Genomic DNA, 23,755 nt, shown 5'->3' with positions numbered 1-23,755 from the left:
GACTTGGATGCTGGAGGGGGTGCAACATAACTATTGAGACAATGTAGTTTTATGCGGGTCGTCACCTTGGTCACGCGCCTTTCCCGGCGCGCTCCGGCCGCCCCCTCCTTACGGCGCGCTGTATGGGGTGGTGGCTGAGCGGCCAGGTGACGCGAACTGGGGTGACGTCAGCCTAGCGTGGATTGTTGCCCAGGCTATGCGTCTTCCCTGGTGCGTTCTGGCCGCCTCCTCAGTGTGACGTGCCGTGTGGGGGAGTGACTGGACGCTTTTGGAGGGCGCGACCTGAAGTGACATAGTGACATCACACGCTGGGAGCCACGGCTCCGATCGTACACGTGTGCAGGGGACATTTACATCAGGGATCTCCTATTTAAGACCATGTTGGTCACATAACCAGACACACTTACCCCCCTAGGACGAAGCTCACGCGAAACGTGCGTCGGGGACCACAACATCTCAAGGTCGTATGCTTAATTCACCATGCATCTCACTGGGCTGTTATTTCATCATCTTATTGAATTTACTTTGAGTATTTCTGTTTTTTGTGTGCAGCTTTCTCACTTAATGGTTCACTAGTACTATCATTAATTATTCATGTGTCACTTTTTGCAGGAGCAATTTGTTTCACTACGATGTGACCTTTTTGCATCATATAGCATTACATGTTGCTGATTTGAAAGTTTGCTTTACGTATTTTTTTATGCAAACTTTTATTATGTCACTAAAACACTTATACTTAGTCATATAATCATACGGTAGCAACTATCACTCAGCTTTCTATTATTGCTCCTCCTTTTGTTTGAATAGTATTAACTCTGCCCACCCATTTTTTGGTGGAGACACGTGTCATTATATTACTTGGGCTTTACATTGATGTGATCTGGCTGCTTTCTCAGTTAGGGCTCTTTCACACTTCCGTTTTTTACAATCAGTCAAAATCCGCCAGGTTTTGAAAAAAACGGATCTGCAATTATTTTTTGCGGATCCGTTTTTTTCCCCATTGACTTTCATTATTGGTGGATCTTGACGGATTGCCGTCCGTTGCATCCGTTTTTGTGCGGATCCGCCATAATGTTGCTGTCCGTCAACATCCTCAAAGATTTCCAAACGGAGCTTGCAACGTTTTTTTGGCCGGCGGAACCTCCAGACACTGAATTAACCCGAAATTCTGTCTGGGTGCCGGACAAAAAAAAGTAAAATCTCTCTCTCTTTCTCTCTCTATCTCTCTCTCTCTCGCCAGCGGATCCATCCAAAAACGGATCCTGTGGCATCCGTTCACGTCAGTTAAGAACGGATCCGCTTGTCCGCCTTTTTGGCGGATTTTAACTGACACAAAAAACTGAAGTGTGAAAGAAGCCTTACTCTTTGAATAATTTTTGATCTGTGATTTTTCCCAGGTGATGTGCATGGTGTTAGCACTGAGCGCACTATTCTCATATTGCATATGTACTTTGTGATGTCATATTGGATATTCATCTCCCTTTTAATCTCGTACATGTTCGTGTTTTGCATTGATTCTAATAAAATGATGTTATTTTATGGCTTCATACTTCCGTGATCTTCTTGGATGGCATCTTTGTTGGAAGAGCCATTTTTCTAGGCCCATTTTTTTAAAATCTTATTTTTTCAGTTGCTAAATGTGATACAGCATGCCATATCCCACCTTGTCATTTAGAGGTAGTGAAACTGTTCTGTGATTTGATCTGTTGAACAGTAAACAAAAATATTTTTGTCAGTTGCTAATGTGATTCAGCTCACCATATCCCTCCTTGTCATTCAGTGGTGGTGTAATTCAGCTGTCTGCAGAGCTCATGCAGATTGAAAAAAACAATTTCTATCTGTTGCAAACGTGGTACAGCACATCATATCCCTCCTTGTCACTTAGTCATGGTAAAATTCAGCTGTCTGCAGAGCTTATGCAGATTTTAAAAACAATTCTGTTGCAAACGTGCTACAGAACACCATATCTCACCTTGTCATTTAGTGGTGAAATTGTTCTGTGTGCAGAGCTGTTGCACAGTAAAAAAACAACACATTTTTTTCTGTTACAAACGTGACACAGCACTCCATATCCCACTTTTGTCAGTTAGAGGTGGTTAAATTTAGCTGTGTGCAGAGCTCAATGCAGAGTAAAAAAAACTATTTTTTGCCTTTACAAATGTAATATAGCATGCCATATCCCACCTTGTCATTTAGTGGTGGTGAAATTCAGCTGTGTGCAGAGATCATGCAGAGTAAAAAAAATATTTGTGTCTCTGCCAAACGTGATACAGCAGGCTAAATCTGAGTTTGAAAATGTTTTGAGCATATATTCTATTATATACAGGCCTCATCCACAGTAAAAAAAAATACTTTCTTCTGTTAGTAACGTTATACAGCAGGCTAGATGAAAGTTTGAAATTTTTGGGTTCTGATATTGTTCTCATACAGGGGTAAACATGCTAAAATCAAAATTGGTTTTCTTACTATCATGCTACCTAAGGCAGGTTACATTTCATCTTTTCATACTTTGTTGCGGATATTGTTCTCCATAAAGGTGTACACATGATTGTAGTGAGATATGTATATGTATGGATGTGTGACCAGCAGTAAATTAACATCTGTCGTTAGACTGCAGCTCTCTGCACAGGTCATGACCTACATTATCCTGAGAAGGCAGTCTCCTGTCTCCAATCTCACCAGGGGGCTTTACTGAGAACCACCAAGTGGAAACATTTCACACCTTCCAGCTCTTTTGAAGAGAGATGTCAATTGAAGAATGACACTATCTATCTATGAGAAAGATTACACAAAGAGTTTCAGAGAAAAATAATGTATTCATTGGTAAAATAACCATGGTCCAGTCACAAACCCGCAATTAGAATATTAACATGAGAGGCTGGTCTAAAAACCTGATCACTGAGTAAATCTATAAATTAGGCCTACACACAAAGAAAAAGGGTTCACATGTGAGGGCAGCATGGACAGCTGATGTGCTCCATTTCATATTTCCCCCACCCTCAGGGACAGAGTACCAGACTGTAAAGTTTGACATTTCTGTAAGTGTTCTCCCTTTTATTTTATCACTGTTTTTGCATATTTGTTTGTCACCTTTTTATTTCCATTTTTATATCCTTTTTATTGTAAGCACTGAACCTTTTATATTCAAGCTTAAAACTTTAATAAGTCTGAACATTGTTGGTCTAAAGAATCCATAGCCTTAGAGTGTGTGCTCCTGGTGATTGGTGCATAATAGTAGTAGTACTTCTGGGACTCATCGCCCGTGTGTTCGGTGAGTGGTGGCAGCGTGTATGAGCAGGGTGGGTGGTCTGTGTTGGGGTGTTATTTATGCTTCCACTGCAGTATAGAACAGAGGTTGATTGCTGGACTGAGTGAGAGGAGATAGATTAACCCTTGCAGTCGCAACTCTAAGTCACGTGCTGAGAAACGAGTACGTGACAAATTAGTGGCAGCGGTGGGATATACGAATTTATCCTCCCTGGTAATTCATGACAATTGGTGGCAGTGGTGGGATAGAATTTATTTCTATTAGAGCATAAGTGCATGGTGTAAGCAATTACTCCCTGTACGAAAGAATTGGTATCCTTGCGAGGAGTGCACCAGTTTAACGAGGTTCAGCTCAGTGCTTATTTGGACATGTTTGCAAATAGTTTCCCTTCCCCATTTTTCTTTTCTATATTTTATTTGGCAAAGGCTGTTCATTGGTATGGCAGCCCAGGACAAGAAGCAGAGGAAAGAGGCTCTGACTGACCTCTGTGAGCAGTGAGGAATAGAGACAGCTGACAAATCCAAGGAACTGCTTATATGCGCCTTGGTCGAGCAGGACATAGAGCAAAATACTGAAGCATCTGGCCACGTCATAGAGACCTAGCAATGCCAGCTCTTGCACCGGAGATACCTTTTGGAAGTGCCAGTAATGCCAATGCTGAGGAGCCTATCGACTCTACTTTACAAATGGACTTGCAACAGCTGGGAACATGTGATCCCAATCTGCGCATGCAGTTTTTTCTACAGTAGCGACAGGCTGCTGCTGGGAACTCTAGGCTGAGAGAGAGGCTGCAGAACGCCAGGCTGAGTGAGAGGCTGCAGAACGCCGGGAGGAGAGAGCTTTCAAGCTTCAGATGGCTCAAATAGAAATAGGCAACAGTCCGCAGCTGACCCCCCTCCAGGACATAAATCCAAGGAAACCATGTCTAGAAAACTTCCCGGTGATGGAAAAGGATACCGACTTAGATACTTTCCTTCGGGGGTTTGAAAAAACCTGCAGGCAATACCTTCTACCCAGTGAGCAGTGGGTGCAGTATCTAACCCCAGTGTTGAGAGGCAAGGCCCTGAAAACTTTTGCTGGCCTCCCGACAGAGCTAGATGGGAATGATGAGGCAATAAAAGAGGCCCTGATCAGGAAATACAACCTAACCCCAGAAGTGTATCGGAGAAAGTTCCGGAACCTACAACGAGGATCAACTGACAGCTATAGGTATTTTGTGAGCACCTTGAGGACCACGTTCCACCAATGGATCAGGGGTCTTTCTGTTATCAGTCTTGAGGACTTAACGGATCTTATGGTCCAGGATCAATTTCTTCATATGTGCTTCACGGATGTACGATGATTTGTGTGTGATCGAGAGCTACAAACTGCAGATCAGGCTGCAAAAATTGCAGACCGTTATGTGGCTAACAGGATGCCTGAGGTGCGGAAGCCATCGGGATTCAGCTGGAAGGGAGGTAAGCCAAACGGGGACCCTTCTCCTTCTGCCGGCCAATCACCAGTGCTGCCCAAGCCCACCTCCTATGGGGTCCCGGGGAATAGACCTTCTCTAGGCGATACACGCCGCTGCTTCACCTGCAACAAAGTGGGACATATGAGCACAGTCTGCCATGATAGGCAGAAATGCCCAACTACAACCACAAAGCCATCTGTGCCCACACCTACTGTCCCCTTTGAGGCCAGCTCTGATGTGAAGAGCAATGAGAACTGTCAATCTGTCACTGTTGGCAACAAAGTCACCATTGGTCTCAGAGACACTGGGGCAGAGTTGACTGTGGTGCAGTCAGCAATGGTAACCCCTGCAGATATCATACCAGGAAAGACTATGTCTATAACCGGGATGGGAGGGGTCAGCCCTGCCCTGCCCATGGCCCTTGTGTACCTTGACTGGGGAGCAGGGAAAGAACTGAGAGAAATGGGAGTATGAGAGGCTATTCCCACCAATGTGTTGCTAGGCACAGACTTGGGGAGGATGGTGTCCCACTAAATCCCTCCCTTACAAGTAAATAAGTAAATGCTACAGAGAAGGTGGAAGAAAGCAACCCGCCTGAGATCCCATGCGAGGAGGGAAAATGTACCAATGCACAGGAATGTACGTATGTGGCAGCTGTGACCCGGAGTCAGGTTGCGGCTCAGACTCAACCCCAGAGATTGGAGCATGAGGCTCAAATAGAACTGCCAGAACAGGCAGAACATACTGTGACCCCGGAGTCTCCTCACATGGCAGACCCAACAAGGCCCCTGATAACCGACACTGAAGATTCAGCTTCAGACCAGGTCCTGGCAGTCACACTAGGCCACGGGCTGCAGACTGACAGTCAAAGCTTCCAGGATGCTCTGCAGACAAAGGTCAGTCTGGAGAAGCTCAGATCTCTTACAGATCAACCCCCCCTGCTTCTGACAAAGAGAGAATATACTAGAAGCAGGGCAGACTGTATAAAGAGACTCTCCCCACTGATACTACAGAACCTTGGGACTGTGAAAAGCGACTGGTCGTTCCTTATCCATTTAGGGAACAATTATTGAGAATTGCTCATGAAATTCCTCTGGCTGGGCACCTTGAAATACAAAAGACTAAATGATGAAAGCAGATCTTCTGATGTCTGTTCTGACTTGTAGAAGCTGGAATCGACTTTACAGATGTAACTGCAGGAGTCTCTTTTTACTATTCTGCTTCCATGGCCAAACTGTAAATATTGGGTGCTCAGACTGCCATCCCATTGTGTCTGTTTACCATTACTCATATTTAGTGATGTCCACAGATAGCTTAAACTCGACTGGAAAAAGCACGTTTGAAGGTCCAGTAGAAGGTTTTTTCTCAGCTGAATCCTTGCATAATGCACAGTTACAGTAGGCAAAAAGAGACTTTCCTTGTACAGAGCTGTATATGGGACGCCCTCACACCCAGGGCTGTGGGGTACTCGGTACCGGGCCCGATGAGCTCTAATGGGAGATGTCACGGCAGCTGGGACCCGGCCCGTGGCCCTGGGCACCCATTGTAAAAGGCGAATGTTCAGTGTGCTGATGGTAGTGAAAGTTTATAAGTGATTCGTGACGCCACCTGTGGTATTCGGCAATAGAGATGTAAGCCGACGCTGCAGACAGATTCTCTGGGACAGATGGTGTGGTGCAGCAGTGATGTTATAGCCCTCCACAGGCAGGGCTATAGTCCCAGGGCAGTGTAGGTGAAGTGACACTTAGATGGTGTAGTGTCAGGTGTGAGGGATGTAGCAGTGCTGGGCAGGTTGGTGCGGGAATAAGTGGAGGACACCAGGGCATGTAGTTCCAAAGCTTTACTCACAGTCTGTTGTACAAACAGGTGCCTGCTTCCATGCCGTGTCCTCCGGGTTAGGGACTCAGTCAACCTCCAGGCCAGATGGAATACTTCTTTCCAACAATCCGCCAACATATGTGCCTTTTCTGAACGTCTCCTCTTATAGCGCCTTTGAGTGAAGTACTCCTAGTACTGAGTTACACTGGAGTTCCTCCTGTCAGATGTTCCTATGAACTCTACTTGTACGGCAGACAGCTGTAGCCTGCTTTGGGGACTCCTTGCTACTAAGTCCCGGCTCACTAATATGTTGCTGTTGTACCCCAAAGTCTTGAGTGGGAATAAAGTGGTCACTACTTCTATTCCTCTGGTGTCTGCTGCAGGACCATTAGTATCCGTACAACCTCGGGGACCGGACCCCGGCATTGCGCTTAGAACTTGAAAAGGGTTCTCCTCTAACCCTGGTCCTTGTTTTCTTATTCTCCTCACGTTCCGTGCTAATCCTTCTTCCCAATAGAGAATCAAGCTTCCATTCTCTGTCTCTTTCCTGTGCCAGCAGACCCAGATCACTGTGGCCTGCTGCAGCACTTCCTTCTTCCTTCCCTTGGGGATCTTCTCTTTCACACACTCTGTCCTTCTACATCCTCACTTACTGACTGACTGAAAGACTAACTGACTGACTCAACTCTTCACGCTTTTTTGTAAGAACTAAACTCCACCCACCTCCCAGCACGTTTCGTGTTCCAAGCAGGGAGCCACCAAGGGGTGCTTTGCTATACTCCAAGCTGGGAGCCGCCGAAGGTGCTTTTTACACTACTTTGTGGTGTGGGATGCTGGTGTTGGAGTGTGGTCAGGTGTTTCCACCTTACCTGGATGGTGGGGCACCACAACTCAGTAGGCGTTGCAGCACCTCTGTGGCGACTGAGCCTCGGGGGTGCCACATATAAACGTGTGTCTCAAAGATGGAGAAAGACTCAAAGATGGAGAAGAAGGTAGGGGTTACAGAAATGAGAGTCACATGCGAGGGGGGAGGAGACAACCTCTAAACGGAACAGATCTATACACAGCAATGAAAAGCAACAATACTGTATGATTAAATGCAGTGCTGTCTGTATGAATCTAAATCATGGGACATGACAAGCAGCTAAATGATGATAACTATGTGGTGACCCTAGATGAGCATGCAAAGCGTCAGAAAGTATTCCATGCAAATATGTTTTAGGCTCATCATGACAGGGAGGCCTGTGTATTACCTGTCATTAGCCTGCGTGAAGAGGGGGAGGTTGATCTGTTGATGGATGTGGGGGCTGGGACTCAGTATATGGAGTCTATGGAGTCAGCAGAGTTTAAGGGGCCCATCACAAATAGCGAGATCGCTAGCGAGATCGCTGATTTTGTGATGCATCAGCGATCTCGCTAGTTATCTCGCTGTGTGTGGCACGCATCAGTGACCGGTCCCCCTGCCAGTTATCGCTGATCATGCAGGAATGTCCTGGGCCTATTTTTGATCATTGGTCTCCCCCTGGCCAGTACGCATCGCTGCGTGTAGCAGCGGGAGACCAGCGATCAGCGAGCTCCCAGCACTGTAAGCAGACTCTGGAAGCTGGTATCCAAGGTAAATATCGAGTAACTAAGCGCGCGCAGCGCTTAGTTACCCGCTGTGTACCTTGGCTACCAGCGTCCTCGCACTGGGAGCTGGTATCCAAGGTAAACAGCGGGAAACTAAGTGCCGCGCGTGCTTAGTTACCCGATATTTACCTTGGATACCAGCTCTCAATGCGAGCACGCTGGTATCGAAGGTAAACAGCGGGTAACTAAGTGACGCGCGTGCTTAGTTACCTGATATTTACCTTGGATACCAGCACCCTTGCTGGTCCTGATCGCTAGTGTGTCTGCCTGTTTGGCAGTTCACCAGCGATCATGTAGCGATGCACCAGCGATCCTGACAAGGTCGTATCGATGTCGGGATCGCTGCTGCATCCTTTGATGTGACGGGACCCTTACCCTGCCCTGTCCCACAGCCAGAGGTCTGACCTGATGGGGGTTGGGGGTGCTCAACCAGTTCACAATTCAGCATAAGAAAGGAGCTGATCATGGCAATGCTGATGGCCTGTCTCGCCAAGGTGGGTGCTTGGGAGCTGACCTGTAAGTCAAACCCATGCACATTCATAAGGTGTACACATGATTGTAGTGAGATATGTGTAAGTATGGATGTATGACCAGCAGTAAATTAACCACTGTGCTTAGACTGCAGCTCTCCACACAGGTCATGACTTGTGTTATCCTGAGAAGGCAGTCTCCTGTCTCCAATCTCACCAGGGGGCTTTACTGAGAACCACAAAGTGGAAACATTTCACACCTTCCAGCTCTTTTGAAGAGAGATGCCAATTGAAGAATGACACTATCTACCTATGAGAAAGGCTACACAAAGAGTTTCAGAGAAAAATAAAGTATTCATTGGTAAAAATAACCATGGTCCAGTCACAAACCAGCAATTATAATATTAACATGAGAGACTGGTCTAAAAACCTGATCCCTGAGTAAATCTATAAATTAGGCCAACACACAAAGAATAAGGGTTCACATGTGTGGGCAGCATGGACAGCTGATGTGCTCCATTTCATATTTCCCCCTCCCTCAGGGACAGAGTACCAGACTGCAAAGTTTGATATTTCTGTAAGTTTTCTCCCTTCTATTTTATCACTGTGTTTGCATATTTGTTTGTCACCTTTTTATCTCCATTTTTATATCCTTTTTATTGTAACCAATGTACCTTTTATATTCAAGCTTAAAACTTTAATAAGACTGAACCTTGTTGCTATAAAGAATCCATTGCCTTAGAGTGTGTGCACATAGTAGTAGTAGTACTTCTGGGACTCATCGCCCATGTGATCGGTGAGTGGTGGCAGCGTGTATGAGCGGGGTGTGTGGTCTGTGTTGGTGTGTGATTTATGCTCCCACTGCAGCATAGAACAGAGGTTGAATGCTAGACTGAGTGAGAGGAGATATATTAACCCTTGTAGGCGCAACCCCAATTCACGTGCTGAGAAGCGGGTACGTGACAAATTGGTGGCAGCGGTGGGATATACGAATATATCTTCCCTGGTAATTCGTGACAATGCTAAAATATAAATTTGTTCTGTTACTACTGTGCACAAAAATTTTGCCCACATCTGAGGTTGTAATTCTTTTGTGCTCAGATTCTGTTGTATCCAAGGCTCGTCCACGGGAAAAAAAATCTTTTTTTTTTTCTGTTACTCCTGTTCTTCATAAAGCAGGCCACATTATAACTTTAAATTGTCTTGTGCTGGTATTGGGCTACAGCCAAGAGTTCACATTTCACAATATAACTTCTTTATGCTAATCGCGAGGTCTTGAAAACATGCCACATTTAAGGATTTGACAGGACTTGGAGCAGTATTTATTACTTAAAGTTGAGCAGTAACTGGTGGATGATTGACAGGTGTAGGCTTGGTGCTTTGAAAGCTGTGCCAAATTCAGGCAACACAAATGAAGGAGACTGTACATTTCCAAAAATTATGAGCAAATATCACAAAAAAAAGCTTTACAAACATTTACAGACATTAGTGGCACTGTCCCTATTGGGACTTTTTAGGGGGGTACAAGGACTGGTTGGTGCCCCACTTGTTTCTACATCTCTGAGAAGCTGATATTTTTAAAGTGTCCTATAATGCTGTTATATTGTGCTATATTGTGTAGGTCCGATATATGGTATGTGTGTTATAATATTGCTATGCTGTGTAATGCAAATATATATATTCCCTGTATTGTATAAATGTAGAGAAAGCATATGATCTAGATTAGTCCACTACAAGGAGCACAAGAGAATAGAGTAAGTGAGGAATTAGATAGACCAATAGGATTTAGTTAATTAGGAGGGACCAACTGGATGTAAGTTAGAGAGCTTCCTGGGTTCAGTTAGTTAGGGCTAGGAGCCAGGACAGGACAGTTGTGTCCCGCAATGTTTAAGCTGGGGAGTCCAGCCGTCCAGGGCATATGGGCTGACGGTCACATGGTAGTGGCAGAATACAGGGCAGCATCAAGATCGTAGCAGCTAACTTCATGGGAACAATCCCAAATGTCTGGAGCAAAACGGACAGGGAACTCCTGAAGCGTGTTGGTCTGGCCAGTCATGAAGCTGCGGTACCGAAGGTGACAGTATGACCCTGTAATATTCCTGGAGGAGTGATGGACAGCACAGGGAAAGAAAAGCTTATACTCTGTGAAGAATCTTGTGCTGTTTCTGACAAAACTGTGTAAAGAACTGAGTAAAATTGTTTTGTTGGAACTGGATATGGACTCTGACTGTCATTGCGTGGGAAGAAGGCCCCAGCAGACCAGAGTGGACTCTGAAGTAAGTGAATCACCAAGTGCACAACAGAAGGGACAATGTGTTTATGTGACAGTGGGTCAGGGTGCGACAGATCAGCAATTGTTAGCCACGACTACTACCCCCTGTTCCCCGTTACAGTTGAATACTCAGAGGAAACCCTCGCAAACACGGGGAGAACATACAAACTCTTTGCAGATACTGTCCTTGGTGCATTTGAAACTGCTAAGGTTTTTGCTTTGTCTACTCAATGTTTCCGAGGTTGGAAGCCTATCACTGAGATGCACACAAAGTGACTCACTGATGTCTTGATTGTCTTCACGCATGTCTTGACACTGCAGCATGGGCGCTTCCCTTTGCAGGAGAGAAAGCAACTGGCAAAATTTACTTTTGTATCATGGTAAAACAGACTGGCAACTCAGTAGTCAGCACTATTTGGAATCTTAACAATATGGGTATCAATCATGTTGCAGATAGTGCTGCAAGAAGGCGCTCATGGGTCGGTCTCTTTCATGAGGTCCAAATCTATAGTATCTTGAAGGCAGGATAACACTGATGCGACCATTTATATGCTCTTTTGGAATCAAAATTAAGTCTATCCCGCTGACATTTCTGTTTCTTCCTTCTAATGATTTATTTTTCAAACTGGTCATTCACAGCCTTAAGTCTTTGTTGGAAAGGTGAGACCTCTTTAGTGCAATCAAAGTATTTAATTTAGCCTCCTTAGCCATAATATCAGTTCTCATCCTGTCAAACAAACGCCAAACATGTGTAATCAGCATGTACAAATTAATAATGGGAAAGAAACAGGTCTCACCTTTCCAACAAAGACTTAAAGCTGTTATTGACCAGTTTGAAAAATAAATCATTAGAAGGAAGAAACAGGAATGCATACAAATACTCACGTCAGGGAAATGCAAGACCACTTAAATCTAGTACAATGCAGTTGCCTGTATCTACCACCTATGAATTATCCTCTAGTGTTTTTTTATCGTCAGGGCCCAGTGACACAGACACCGCACCAGGAGGGGCAGATTAAAGCCTTCCAAATAATCGAAAGAGGGACAGGAGATACAGGGAGTAGTCTTCGACTTACAAGAAGAACATGAAATACAACAAGAAAAAGTAATGCATGATACGGATGAAGGATAATTGCAGATTATCAACCTTTCTTCTTACTCACTTAGGGATGAGAAGGAAGCTCTTTAGTCTAAGGGTCTATCATTTTTACCTATGAATACGCTCGACAAATTTACACTCACGAAAGACCTCTGTCTTTTTTGCAGACAATTGACCTTCAAACTTTTGCATCATCAACCATCATTAATTTATACTCTACCATCACACATGGTAATGTCATCCCGGCCTAAACAGAAAAATATTGAGGAAACACTTAGCTAACATAAATGAATTCATGTCTCCAGGTCCAGAAAAATTATACCCCAGAGTACTGAAGGAGATAGCAGCAGAAATTTTTGAACCACTCTCCATAATCTTTGAAAATTCTTGGAGAGCAGGAGAAGTCCCACAAGACTGGAGAAGAGCAAATGTTGTTCTTATATTCAAAAAGGGGAAGAAGGTGGTCCCAGGGAACCATAGGCTGGTGAGTCTGTCTTCTACACCAGAAAAGATCTTTGAACAAATTATTAAACCACTTGTTTGTAAGTACCTGGATAAGAATGAAGTGATTAACCAGAGTCAGCATGGGTTTGTAACTAATAAGTCATGTCAGACTAACTTAATTTCCTTCTATGACAGAATCACGGTAGATCAGGGAAATGCTGTAGATATAGTATATCTTGACTTCAGCAAACCATTTGACAAGGTATCTCACACCAAAAAATGACTAAGTATGCAATGGACAAGACAACTGTTAGGTGGATTCATAACTTGCTTAGTGATCGGACCCAAAGAGAGGTCGAAAATGGCTGCACATCCAGCTGGAAGAATATCTCAAGTGGGGTACCACAAGGTTCTGTTCTGGGCCCTGTATTGTTCAACATCTTTATCAATGATTTAGATGAAGGAATTGATGGTACACTGTTTAAATTTGCTGATGACACAAAGCTAGGAGGGATAGCTAATACTAGAGAAGAGAGAGATGATTCAAAAAGATATAAATAAACTGGAGCAGTGGGCAGCAACAGAATGATTTTTAACAGGGAAAAAAGAAAAGTACTACATCTGGGCAATAAAAATGAAAAGACATATACAGAATGGAAGAAATAGGGCAATAGCACATGTGAAAAAGACTTCGGTATGCTAATAGATCATAACTGAACATGAGTCAACAGTGTGAAGCAGCAGCAGCAGAAAAGGCAACTGTGTCCAGTTTTGGGCACCACATTTTCAAAAAGACATCAACAAACTGGAGCAAGTTCAGAGAAGAGCGACTTGAATGGTAATCGGTCTGCAAACCATGTCCTATGAGGAGCGGTTAGAGGACTTGGGATGTTTAGCTTGCAAAAAAGAAGACTGAGAGGAGACTTAATAGCTGTCTACAAATATCTCAAGGGCTGTCACATTGTAGAACGATCTTCTTTATTCTCATTTGCACAAGGAAAAACTAGAATCAATTGGATGAAATTGAATGGGAGGAGACACAGATTAAATATTAGAAAAAACTTTTTGACACTTAGGGTGATCAATGAGTGTAACAGGCTGCCAGTTCTCCTTCCATGGAAGTCTTCAAACAGAGGCTGGACAGACATCTGTCTGGGATGATTTAGTGAATCCTGCTTTGAACTGGGGGTTGGACCTGATGACCAAGGAGGTCCTTTCCAACTCTACCATTCTATGAATCTATGATTCAATATTTCTGAACCATCAGGTGTCAATATTCCAGATATGCTATTATGGTGATGACAGTAATTAACAATCATCTTCATCTTTATAACTGTGGCTAATACACATTGGGTACAACAGAGTACAATAAGGTACCCTATCTTCAAGCATGACTTATAAGATTGGTGTGATGTAATTCATGACCATTTTGTGTATGTTCCGGATGATCAATGATGCTTGCGCAGATGCCCTGACAATGTTCCCTGTGCCTTTGCCACCTAATGTACTTCTGGCGCATTTGATGCATTCCACCATGGTTATTTAAGTCCTTGCGTCCAGTGCACACTGACACTTTGATGGTGATCTCTGTGTCTGCCTTCGCTATCTACTTCCGACGCACTTTTTGCATTCCACCATGGCTCCTTTAGTATGTACTTCAGGTCTGCAATACAATAATCTTTATTAATGATATAAGTGGCCGCCTCGTACAGCTGAAACAAATCCAGGCAATCATCTGTATTTATATACTGTATATAAATGACTCAACGGGCCATTCAGCCACAATACTTCCCCTGATGAAGCCACACTACTGAGTGGTGATACGCAAGGGGTCGTCCTTATCCTTGTCTGCTTTCCTTAACAGGTCAGCAACAGCTTAATATTTCTCTTTATAATTTATTTGTACCAGCAGTATTTTTTCTTGTGCCTTAATTTCACTGGGTTAAAATATTGCACATGCACTTTACCTTCTGTTGCAAGTTTGCACAGGGCATATATTTGCAAGACCCATTTGGTAATTGTCTATACTTATTGGTATAATACTGCATGAATATTTTACTATACATATCTATGGGTATTTTACCTATACAGTATATGCAATAATTTTTGTGGAGCAATTAAACTACAGTGTTTCCTTATAAGATAAATATTACTATTTGTACAATCTAGCTACATACAAAGTGTATTGGTAAATTATTTACCTGGTTTTCAATTACTTTATTAACACCTGTCAGACCAGAAGTTTTTACATAACATTATAATGCTATGGTCCTTTATTTTGCCTTTTCATAGCTACTTATGATTTTTTAATTGATCCTTGTCATTACATACAGCCTTCCACTTGCATGTGTAAGGGAGGGACAGGACTGTAGTCGTGACCTGAATAACAGCAATATTTATGTCCAGTCCTTCCCCTACAGAAAACTGTACACTTCTCTTCAGCATACCTGCATCTCCAGATTCAGCTTCCTCTGGGCACTTGCCAGGCGATGACGGTCTCTCTATCAGGCGACCCCCAGCAATAGAGACACAGTCCAAGTTAACTAACATTTTCTTTACTTAGTACTTCACACGTTACATACAAAGTTGGTATATCGTGACAATTACTGGTTTCCTCATCTTTCTTTTTCTGGCTGTCACTTCTGTGCAGTACACACCCCGACCAAACCGTCCAGTTTATTCTTGGCCCGACCTCACCATGATGACAATTCCTTCTGCCTGTTTTGCCCCAGACTCAAAATCATCAGTCACCAGGTTTGGTTGCTTCTGATAAAGCATCCTGCCCATCTGTACCATTCTCGTCAAAACTCCATCTTCCTTAATCTCCTCAGTCCAACCGACTCCTGCCCTAAAAGCATCTTTCCAGGTGATACGTCGCCACATCCTTCCTTTCTTGTTCTTGCCCACTGCTATGACACACAGTGACTGTGGCTAAAGTGGGCTGCAGCACATTAACATTGTGTGGCTGCCAAGCTGTCTGGGCCTATAGCCCATGTGGACCCTATGGCACCCTGACCCCATCTGACTTATCTTCCTAAAAGCTTCCCTGTTATGATTGAGTCACCGTAGGAGGCAAAAACAGAAATGCTAGCTAAGTCCAGAAAACCAGAGAAGTTGGCAGCTATCGGATTGCAGACCCCTGAACCTATCAACACAACTAGCAGTAGCCGTGGGGGGTTCATACGATGCCCTAGACCCCTCAATCACAGCCGGAGAATTAAATAGGCCTAAAGAAAGAAAGGGGAAATCTAAACTGCCCCAGAGCAGGCCCCAAAGCAAAAGGCAGCCCCCAACATATAATGACGGTGAAGCAAGATGAAAAAACTAACACAAACAGAAAGATAGACTGAGCAAAGACGGGGCCCAAGCTAACTAGATAGAAAAGGACAGGAAGGCTGCTGTCTGCAATCCGTGAAAAACCCTATGAAAATAAGAGCCAACAGACTGACAGTGAAAAAGGCCCTGAAGACGCTAGGCTTCAAAAAAGCTATGTCAGTACTCAGGAATATTCTGAAGACAGAGCTACAGGCAAAAGGAGATTCAGCTCACCCCAGCAGGGAATGGCAGAATACAGAAAAGCAAGGAAAACAAAAACAAAACATAAATGCTAACAGGCAAAGCAGAAAACTTAGCTTTAGCGGAGCAGGAATCAGACTGGTGTCCTAGAAGTTCACAGAGAAATCACCCGCAGGGCAGAAGGGCGTCGGCAGCCTTATATCCAGTCCGTGACTCCACTCAGCCAGTCATGCTCATTAGGCTCAGGTGCCTGATAATCAGGCTCATTACCTTCCTTTACTAGAATAGGGAGTTCACCAGACCTCAGTGATGAAGGGGAAAATGAACTCACAACAGTACCTCCCCCTTGAGAAGGGGTCACCGAGCCCTCAACCACGCCACCAGGGCGATCAGGGTGAGCCCGATGAAAAGCACGCACCAATCTTTTGGCATGAATATCAGAGGCAGAGACCCAGGAATTATCCTCCTGACCATAACCCTTCCACTTAACCAAATACTGGAGTCTCTGCCTAGCCAGACGGGAATCCAGTATTATCTGTACCTTATATTCCATGTTACCTTCAACCAATACAGGGTCTGGAGGTGCCACCCCAGGAACAACTGGTTCAACAAACCTCTTCAACAAGGACTTATGGAACACATTATGGATTTTAAATGTGACAGGAAGAGCCAAACGAAAAGAGACCGGATTAATAATCTCCAAAATCTTGTAAGGTCCAATAAATCTAGGCTTAAACTTAGGAGAAGCCACCTTCATAGCAATATTTTTTGATGATAACCACACCATATCACCAATCTTAAACTGGGGACCAATGGTCCTATGTCGATTGGAAAACCGCTGGGCCTTTTCCTGGGAGAGAGATAACTTATCCACCACTTGGTCCCAGATCTGGTGCATTCTCTCCACCACAGTGTCAACACCTGGGCAGGCAGAAGGCTCCACCTGCCCTGAAGAAAATCGAGGATGAAACCCAAAGTTACAAAAAAAAGGTGACATCAAAGTGGCAGAAATAGCTCTATTATTTAAAGCAAATTCGGCCAAGGGCAAAAATGAAACCCAATCATCCTGATCAGCGGAAATAAAACATCTCAAATACGACTCCAAGGTCTGGTTTGTTCTCTCTGTCTGCCCATTGGTCTGAGGGTGAAAAGCAGAGGAGAAGGACAACTGAATTCCCAGCTTGGAACAGAAAGTCCTCCAAAATCTAGACACAAACTGAACTCCTCTGTCAGATACAATGTTCTCAGGAATCCCGTGTAAGCGAACCACCTGTTGTAAAAACAGGGGCACCAACTCAGAGGAAGATGGCAACTTAGGGAGTGGTACAAGATGAACCATCTTAGAGAACCTATCACAAATCACCCAAATAACAGTCATTCTTTGAGAGACCGGCATATCAGAGATGAAATCCATTGAAATATGTGTCCATGGCCTCCTGGTGACCGGCAAAGGCATCAACAACCCACTAGAGCAAGAACAAGATTTAGACTGGGAGCAAGTCCCACAGGACTGCACAAAATTCCTGACATCATGAGACAAGGTGGGCCACCAAAAAGAGCGACTCACCAGATCTCTAGTACCAAAAATACCTGGATGACCAGCCAATGCAGAGCAATGAACTTCAGACATCACTCTCTTCTTCCACTGGTCAGGAACATACAACTTTCCACTGGGACAACGCTCAGGTTTGTCCTCCAGGAACTCTTGCAGAGCAAGTCTCAAATCGGGCGAGATGGCAGAAAGAACTACCCCTTCGCCTAAGATGGTAGCAGGCTTGGTCACCACAGGAGAATCAGCAAAGAAACTCCTAGAGAGGGCGTCTGCCTTGACATTCTTAGTTCCAGGAAGAAAAGAGACCACAAAATCAAAACGTGTAAAAAACAAGGCCCACCTAGCCTGTCTAGGTTTCAAGCGTTTAGCCGACTCTAGGTAAATCAAATTCTTGTGGTCAGTGAGGACCACAACTTGATGTTTAGCTCCCTCCAACCAATGTCTCCACTCCTCAAATGCCCATTTCATGGCCAACGGTTCCCGATTCCCCACATCATAGTTACGTTCAGATGGAGAGAACTTTCGGGAAAAGAAAGCACAGGGATTCATTTTAGATGTTACAGGATCCTTTTGGGACAAAACAGCTCCTGCACCAATCTCAGAAGCATCCACCTCTACCTGGAACGGGAGTGAGACATCAGGTTGCCGCAAAACCGGGGCGGAGGTAAATCTTCGCTTCAGCTCCTGAAAGGAAGCAACAGCCTCCGGAGACCAATTCAACACATCAGCACCCTTCTTAGTCAGATCAGTCAATGGCTTGGCAATACTAGAAAATTTTGCTATAAATTTCCGATAAAAATTAGCAAAACCCAAAAATTTCTGGCGGGCTTTCAAAGAAATGGGCTGAACCCAATCATAAATGGCCTGTACCTTGTCCGGGTCCATTTCAATAGTTGACGGAGACAAAATACATCCCAAAAATGAAATCCTCTGTACTACAAAAAGGCATTTCGATCCTTTGACATACAGGGAATTCTCCCTCAAGATCCGGAACACAGTCCGAATATGTTCCACATGAGAATCCCAATCCTTGGAGAAGATCAAAATATCATCCAGATAGATAATCAAAAATTTATAGACAAAGTCTTGGAAAATATCATTCATGAAGCTCTGGAAGACAGAAGGGGCATTAGTGAGCCCAAAAGGCATCACCAGGTACTCAAAATGTCCGTCCGGAGTATTAAACGCCGTCTTCCATTCATCCCCCTGCTTAATGCGGATAAGATTATGCGCCCCCTGAGGTCAAGCTTGGTAAACCAGCAAGCACCTCTAACTCTAGAGAATAGATCCGAAATCAGGGGTAACGGATACTGATATTTAATAGTAATTTTATTGAGGGCACGATAATTAATACAAGGCCTTAAAGAACCATCCTTTTTGGCCACAAAAAAAAACCCGGCACCTAAGGGTGAAGAGGATGGTCTAATATGACCCTTCTCCAACGCCTCCTTAATATAGGACCGCATAGCCTCGTGCTCGGGTACAGATAAATTGAAGAGCCGACCCTTGGGAAATTTACACCCCGGGCTTAGTTCAATTGCACAGTCATAACTCCTATGAGGAGGCAAGGACGCAGACTCATTCTCACTAAATACATCATAAAAGTCCGCCAAATAGTCAGGAACATCATGCGACTGAGGAGAGGTGGAAAAAAACAGAGCCTCACTAAAGGCACACCGACAACCCCAACTCACCACAGACACAGATTTCCAATCCAAAACTGGATTATGAATTTGCAACCAGGGAAACCCCAGAACAACGGCATCATGCAGACCATGCAACACTAAAAATCTGCAATTTTCTTGATGGTCTGGGGCGACCCGCATGACCACCTGGGTCCAAAACTGAGGTTTATTTTTAGCCAAAGGAGTAGCATCAATCCCCCTCAAAGGGATAGGCGTCTGCAGAGGTGTCATCGGAAATCCACAACGTTTAGCAAAATCCAAGTCCATTAGGTTTAGCGCTGCTCCCGAATCCACAAAAGCCTTGGCGGAAAATGTGGACAGGGAGCAGATCAGAGTAATTGCCAGAAGAAACTTAGGTTGAACACCACCAACAGAAAACGTGTGTGCAAAGCGTTTCTCTTGTTTAGGACAAACAGAAATAATATGCGAGGCATCTACACAGAAAAAACACAGCTTATTACGCCTTCTGAACTCCTGACGTTGCGCCTTAGACAAAACTCTATCACATTGCATAGGTTCAGACGTCTGTTCAACCGGTGGCAACACCTCTCGTGCAATCCTGCTTTCACGTAAACGCCGATCAACCTGAATGGCTAATGACATAGAATCGTCCAGACCAGAGGGAACTGGAAATCCCACCATAGTAGTATCTTTTACGGCTTCTGACAAACCCTTCCGAAAGAGAGCAACCAAGGCATTATCATTCCAGGTAGTAAGGACCGCCCACTTTCGGAACTTTTGACAGTACAACTCTGCAGAATCTCGACCCTGGTTCAATGCTAACAGGGTCTTTTCAGCCTGATCAATAGCATTAGGTTCGTCATACAACAACCCCAAGACTTGAAAGAATGCGTTCACATTAGTCAGAATAGGATCATCTGGTTTCAAAGAAAACGCCCAATCCTGGGGATCGCCACGCAGCAAAGAGATGACAATTTTAACCTGCTGCGCGGAGCTTCCTGACGAGTTAGGCTTCAAGGCAAAAAATAATTTACAATTATTTTTGAAACTCAAAAATTTAGATCGATCCCCAAAAAATACATCAGGTGTAGGGATCTTTGGTTCAACAGCATGCGAACGAGCAAGGTAGGCGGAAATTCCCCGCACTTCCGCAGCGAGCTGCTCCACACGATCAGACAATTGCTTTATCTCCATTGAGAGAGAAAAAAAAAATTCCCCCTACGGCCTCAGAGATATAGAGGAAAGAATATACACACCTTTTTTTTTTTTTTAACACAATTCTTTCCTGCTATTGAGTACCCTAGGATCTGCGGTATGGCGGGTGATTCTGTTATGATTGAGTCACCGTAGGAGGCAAAAACAGAAATGCTAGCGAAGTCCAGAAAACCAGAGAAGTTGGCAGCTATCGGATTGCAGACCCCTGAACCTATCTACACAACTAGCAGTAGCCGTGGGGGGTTCCTACGATGCCCTAGACCCCTCGATCACAGCCGTAGAATTAAATAGGCCTAAAGAAAGAAAGGGGAAATCTAAACTACCCAGAGCAGACCCCAAAGCAAAAGGCAGCCCCCAACATATAATGACGGTGAAGCAAGATGAAAGCACTAACACAGACAGAAAGACAGACTGAGCAAAGACGGGGCCCAAGCTAACTAGATAGAAAAGGACAGGAAGGCTGCTGTCTGCAATCCGTGAAAAACCCTATGAAAATAAGAGCCAACAGACTGACAGTGAAAAAGGCCCTGAAGACGCTAGGCTTCAAAAAAGCTATGTCAGTACTCAGGAATATTCTGAAGACAGAGCTACAGGCAAAAGGAGATTCAGCTCACCCCAGCAGGGAATGGCAGAATACAGAAAAGCAAGGAAAACAAAAACAAAACATAAATGCTAACAGGCAAAGCAGAAAACTTAGCTTTAGCGGAGCAGGAATCAGACTGGTGTCCTAGAAGTCCACAGAGAAATCACCCGCAGGGTAGAAGGGTGTCGGCAGCCTTATATCCAGTCCGTGACTCCACTCAGCCAGTCATCCTCATTAGGCTCAGGTGCCTGATAATCAGGCTCATTACCTTCCTTTACCAGAATAGGGAGTTCACCAGACCTCAGTGACGAAGGGGAAAATGAACTCACAACACTTCTCTCTTACTAGCTGGCAGCCCCTCCTACAGTTAACCCTCTATAAACATCTATACCTATAAGTCCCAGTAGTATGCCCCCATCTAGTGGCCCACAACAGAACTACACTTACCCTATGTACAACAACTATATACTAAAGTGCCCTCCTCTAATGTCCCTCTAATGTAAGGATGCACTTACTTACCCTATACTACACATGAACATCACTATACAGGCATATACAGGCCTGGACAGGCATTCTCTGCCACCAATATGAAGTATCACAGAACTCTGCAATGGCGTCACTGTGCCCAGCCAGGTGGCACCTGTGCTTTTATAACCCGTGATGATTTCACATGGCCAGCCAATCACAGTAATGCCACAACCAAGATTGCTAAGGCATTAAAGTGAAGAGCAGACAATTCCTGCATGCTTATTGGCTGTGTATCAGGTGCCAAACATGTGAGTATTAGAGTTTTACATTGAACACCACCCAATGCGTACCGAATACCGAGTACAATCGAGCACCCAGCTACTCGAGTGATATCGGAGTATCACCGAGCACATTCGCTCATTTCTAACAATCACCTGACCTAAAGGCTCATAGAGATAGTTTAGAATTAGCTGGGCTGCAGACTGAATACAAAGCAACCAAAAATTGCTCAGCATCTCTGGGAACTCCTTCAAAACTCTAGGAAAACCATTGAAGGCAAACAACTAATGAAGCTGCTTGAGAGAATGCCAGGGGGGTGTAAAGCTATCATTGGAGTAAAAGAAGGGTGCTTTGAAAAATTTAAGGTCCATCATCACATATTTTGATTTTTTTTTACATGTTTCTTTACTCCTTGTTTTCATGTAAGCTCTATTGTGCTTTTACTACCTTCAGTCTGAATTTACAAAGAGCAGGGAAAACAACTGCATAGACTATGGTGCCCTCACATTTGACTGGTACATGTAAGGTATACTGTATTTTATTTCTTGTTTATATGTGTTTAATCATGTATTTAGCCTGAATAAAATCTACAGTTTCATCATTTTTGCATTTAATCTCATAACAGTGCTTCAATGAAATCTTACTCCCTCTAATGTAGGATAAGTCTTTATACATCTCTATAAAATAAAACAGGCAGGATGGGTAATTAGGCTTTTAAGTACTGTATGTACAAGCCATGAATTCAGAGCCACTGCCTCATTAACTTCTTATTCTGCACTTACATGCTCCATATTTAGCAGGTGTTTTCCTAACCATTTGTGTTATGCTGAGCTTCAGGGAAGATTTTATCCTAATGGAGAAAAAAAGCGAGCAGAGCCTGCTGTATATTCTGATTCTAGTAATCGTGATATGGCTTGTTCTCAACTCAACAAGGAAGCAAAACCTTTTTGCTTTTTTTTAGTATTTTAAAATTTTCAGCGATTTTTGAGATATGATTACTCTTGCTTTGTTCATCTCCTAGAAAACTGACCACCGTTGCTGCTAACTTGTAAGTACTGCTGTGAAATTGGTAGGGATTAAGAGATAACAGTGCACTCCAGTGAAACTGACTACACTCAAACAAGCAACACTTGCATTCAAATCAGCTCTCACCTCTGCTAAACAGGCCTTCTTTACATCCCTTGTGTCTTCCTTATCCCACAACCATAAACAGTTGTTCAATAGAGTTGAGCGACTTTGGTCGGATCGGGTTTCATGAAACAAAATTTGTGTCAGATGAAACTGGTCCGACTAGGGCAAAAAAAAGTCCGAGTTTCGTCCGAAACCCGACCCCAATGCAAGTCAATGGGGAATAAAAGTCGGCATTGAGCGGATTACATTCATCCATTCAATGCCGACTTTTATTCCCCATTGACTTGTTTGGGGTCGGGTTTGAGACGAAACTCCGACTTTTTTTGCCCCAGTCCGACCAGTTTCATCTGAAACAAATTTTGATTCTTGAAACCCGATCCAACCAAAGTCGCTCAACTCTATTGTTCAATAATTTTAACTCCCTCCTCCGCCAACCACTGCCCTCTCCAACTTCCCTAATCTCTGCTGAGGACTTCGCCACGCACTTCAAAAACAAGATTGACCAAACACGTCAAGTGTTTATTACTCAACCACCACAACCCCTTTGTATACCAGACCAATGCCCAAAACCCATAACCTCCTTATCCAACATCACTGAAGGGGAGCTTGCTCATCTCTCCAAATCACACCTCACCACTGGTGCACTCGACCCCATTAGGGATGAGCGAGTACTGAAGTATTCGGACTTGCTATACTCGTACTGAGTATACCGTAATACTCTGGTATTCGGTATGATTAGCGAGTCCAAAGATAGTCAATGGAAAATGCAAGTAATTGTCTGCTGGACCCTACAAAGCGGTCTAGGGGCTGAGGAAAAAGCTAAAAAATGTGTAAATGTTAAAAAAAAATGTATGCTGTAAACAAATGTATATAACATGGGGGCACCTGGTCAGGGGCTGCATGAGTGGTTTT

The 23,755-nt window shown here is 44.0% G+C and overlaps 1 pseudogene; it reads left to right on the top strand.

The window, feature by feature from the left end:
- Nucleotides 1-3,706: 3,706 nt before the first annotated feature.
- On the top strand, nt 3,707-5,255 carry LOC141096281 (uncharacterized; annotated as a pseudogene).
- The last annotated feature ends 18,500 nt before the right edge of the window (nt 5,256-23,755 follow it).

The sequence above is a fragment of the Dendrobates tinctorius genome, unplaced genomic scaffold (genome assembly GCF_039654945.1).
Source record: "Dendrobates tinctorius isolate UK_male_01 unplaced genomic scaffold, ASM3965494v1 ptg000073l, whole genome shotgun sequence".
NCBI lineage: Eukaryota > Metazoa > Chordata > Amphibia > Anura > Dendrobatidae > Dendrobates > Dendrobates tinctorius.
Note: the sequence above shows the minus strand (reverse complement) of the source record. Positions and strands in the feature narration are given on the sequence as shown.